At 41.6% G+C, this 3,943-nt stretch overlaps 1 non-coding gene across 1 annotated transcript; it reads left to right on the plus strand.

Annotated features, from left to right (window-relative positions):
• Positions 1–330: 330 nt before the first annotated feature.
• LOC119933909 lies at positions 331–468 on the plus strand. The gene has a single exon (XR_005452775.1). It is a non-coding gene; the product is annotated as a small nucleolar RNA SNORA7 (small nucleolar RNA).
• The last annotated feature ends 3,475 nt before the right edge of the window (positions 469–3,943 follow it).

The raw sequence follows: 3,943 nt of genomic DNA on the forward strand, positions 1-3,943 counted from the left end.
AGGTTAAAATCAATTGAAAACAGGGAAAGCAAATGAGTATAAGGATAGGTACAAAGGGCTGATGGGGCACAGTGATAAATACCTAAGTCCTAAGGAGGTACCGACCACAGGACATATGTGAGAAGAAGAGAAGGCGAGTAGGAGAAGGGAGAAAGAATATGGTGGGGAGAAGAATTCATGGAGAAGATGAGATTTTAGCAGGATTTTGAAGTTGGGGAGAGTGGTGGTCTGTCAGATATGAAGGAGGAGAGAGTTCCACACAGGCAGGAGAAGATAAGCGAAAGGTAGACAGCAAGGTGACAAGTACGAGACATAGTAATGGGAGGAGGAGTCCTCTCAGGGTCACACCTGGAGAGTTTCCAGTACTCTACCAGTCTCGACTACAGAAGGGAGAGTCCAGCAGTGTCATACCCACTCCATTCCTAGCTTGGCCAGTGGCTAACAAGTGGAAGGCAATCTGCTACAAGTCAAAGCTCACCTGTATTGGGCAGCAGAGGCATGGGAGAGAGTAGAGGGTGGAGACTCAGGTTTACTGTGCGGAAGCAGGCAATTGTAGACCTCTTCCAAAATTTTAGCAAAAAAACTCTATGGATAAACTACCAGAATGATTGCAGATGGAGGTGGGGCGTTCTGGGAGAGATGGGTCCATAGCATCACTATGGGTCAGACACGACTCGACAGCATAAGACATGGGAGGTGGGAAGTATGCAGGCTCATGATGGTCAGGGAATGTGCCTGTTATATTGTTATATTTTACTCTCCCAAATGCTTAGTACACTGTTTTGCACACTAAATTAATACAACTGACTGACTGACCAGGAGAGAGCTGATTGAGGACCTTAAAGTCATAGCTGTGCCATCACTTAGTGTGCCCCACACTCATGTACTTACTAATTAATTAATTTATTTCTTATCGATTTATTATCCATTTGTATCTATTAGCCTCTGCATTATTTATATCTGTTTTCTCACTTGGAAGAGTTGTATGCAGGCACCCTTGGACTTGCAGCATTATTGGTTCCTGAAAACTGTGTAAATTGAAACTTTAATTGGAACCCATTTTTTCATAGGAGAGATGTTACAAATCGGGATTTGGTTCCCGAACTGGGATCAGATACTCTGCTTTTATAAAAATGACCCAGAATTGGTTACTCTTCAATTATACTTTAATATATTTATATTAAGCCATAGAAGTTCCACAGGATGGCAAAATTTTACTTCATCTACAGTAATATGGATGCACCTCCCCACCTTCTTTAAACTTGCATCCCCCTTTAGGCTGTAAGCTCATTGTGGGCAGGGAACATATCTACCAACTCTGTTGTACTGTACCCTCCCAAGTGTTTAGTACAGCATTCTGCACACAGTAAGCATTCAGTAAATATCATTGATTGATTCCGCACATCCCCACACAAAATTTAAAATTGCTTTCTTACTTGTCCTGGCTCCCAACAGCTATGTTGTAAAGCTGAATGTTGGGGTAAATTCAGAAACATTTTTAAGTACTGGTCATCTTAATTTGAAATGTCATAGATCAAGGGTTGCCTCATTTGCCAAACTATGTCTTCTTGTCTTCCCCATTAGGGTGTAAGCTTTTCAAGGGCAAGGTCGTGTTTTTCATATCTGTTTGACTCAAGCAATCATTTCAGTTTTCTGCCTAAGTAGACATGCAATTAGTGTTGAAGCCACTGTCAGAGGCAAACACTATGTTTGGTGATTTGATAATGGTGTTGTTCATGATTCTGTGTTCTTATTGTTGTGTCACTGGGACTGAAGTTCCAATTCTTGCTTTGGAGCATGACACCTGAGGAAAATCTGATTTTATTTAGTAGGAAATTTTCAAAAGTTATTTCATTGCTGCCTAAATGCATTTTAAGAAAACCTTCTTTAACTGCCTAAAGTGTCTCTGGAGCTAAGGACAGATATGTAAGCTGATTCTGAGTGACTGTTCAGAGTAGAAAATCCTCTTCCCTTAATAACTGTAGGGCTCAAAAGAACATGTAAAACACTTAACTGTTCAGTCCTCCCACAGACAAATCCTTCTTTAACTGTTCAAATTAGCTTACCAATTTGCAAGGTTATTGTCACCAATAACCCAGAATTCTCATCCACCTTCTTTGTGAAGTTTTAATAGCCGAAAGCTATTAAGTTTTCCATTACTGCAGCTGAGATTGCTTTCTGCAAAATAGAACACATTTATTAATACCCTCCAGTACGATACCATAAATAATTAAAACTGAAGTGTCAAAGAAGAAAAACAAGGTACCTGTGGCCTTCACTGCTTTTTCTCCTTTTTTAAAAAAAAAACCTTAAAGTTTGACTTCTCTCCCACCCTCATCGCCCATGCCAGGGAGGGAGGTGGCTGGTTATTAAGTCAGTGGAGGCAGAACTGAGGTTGAGAACAATCTGCCACCAGCCAGGGAGCAGGCATTTCACAGCCTCTCTCTGCCCCTGGGTAGTTCTTGTTACGCATGGCCCAAAGTAATAATAATAATATTACTGATGATATTTGTTAAACACTATGTGCCAAGCACTGCTCTAAGTGCTGAGGTAGACACAACCTAATCAGGTTGGATACCTTCCCTGTCCCCACATGGGGCTCACAGTCTTAATCCCCATTTTACAACGAGTTAACTGAGGCCCAGAGAAGTTAAGTGACTTGCCCAAAGTCACCAGCAGACAAGTGGTGGAACCTGAACTAGAGCCCAGGTCCTTCTGACTCCCAGGTTCATGCTCTATCCAATAGGCCAAGCTATTTCTAGTGTGTCCAATGTGCTGCTTTATCACTGGAGCTACAAATGGAAAATACTGAGCGGGGTCTGAGGACTCTTGGGTCTCCATGGTTTGGAAATGAGCACCCTCTAGCACAAAAAGAGAAACTGAGCTCATTCCGTGTTCAGAAAAAATATGATGGCTTCAGCCGCAAAGGCACCAAGGGCAGTTCATTTAGTGAACGAAAAGGGAGAGTGAATTTTCTCAAATGCCTGGTGGCAGGAGAATATTTAAGAGTTTTAAAACTTTGCCTAGTGTGTAACAGATTATGCAAACCCCAACACTTCCAGGGAGTAGAACCAAAATAGTTCAGGACACAGGATGCTGTTTCACTTGAGTCAGGAAAAAATATGATGACTTCCAGAAAATTCTTACCCCCAAGTCTATTGGGCTTCATTAAGAAATAAGATTGTTCAGTGTTGGCTTAGACCGCAATTTTGAAGTACAATCAGTTCTGTCCTATCGTATGTTTCCAGTATATGCTTAAACTAGAATGTGATTGGGAATTAAGGAACGCTGTTTGGACAACCCCAGGCACTGTGCCACATTATCAGAGAAACTAATTATCAATCAATCGATTGTAAATGTGAGTGGGTGCCTACATAATGCAGCATTGTAATGGATGAGGACTATAGCAGGGCTTTTCCTCAAGGCTGAGTTTCCTTAAGGCCAAGGAAGCAGTGTTGACTGTGGGTAGAGCTCAGGCTTAAGAGCCCAAAGGACCTGGGTTCTAAACCTAGCTCCACCACTTATCCACAGCGTGACCCTGGGGAAGTTACTTCACTTCTCTGTGCCTCAGTTCCCTCATCTGTAAAATGGGGATTAAGACTGTGAGCTCCATGTGGGACAGAGACTGCATCCAACCCTATTGCTTGTATTCACCCCAGCATTCAGCGCAATGCCTGGAACATAGTAAGCTCTTAACAAATACCACAATTATTATTATTTCAGCTGAATAAAAACCTTGCATTATAGAAGAACTGGGTGTACAGAGTTTCAGATGATACATACATTTATTTAAATTCCCTTCTTCATTATCATCATCAGTAGCTGCATTGCTTGAACCCCTACTGTTTACAGAGCCCAGTACAAGGCACTTGTGAACAAACAATAGAAGTAAAAGAAGGTACTATTTTTAAAATGAAAGCACAGGCAAAGCTCTGGGAAATAC

Source organism: Tachyglossus aculeatus, chromosome 10 (genome assembly GCF_015852505.1).
Source record: "Tachyglossus aculeatus isolate mTacAcu1 chromosome 10, mTacAcu1.pri, whole genome shotgun sequence".
Classification (NCBI taxonomy): Eukaryota; Metazoa; Chordata; class Mammalia; order Monotremata; family Tachyglossidae; genus Tachyglossus; species Tachyglossus aculeatus.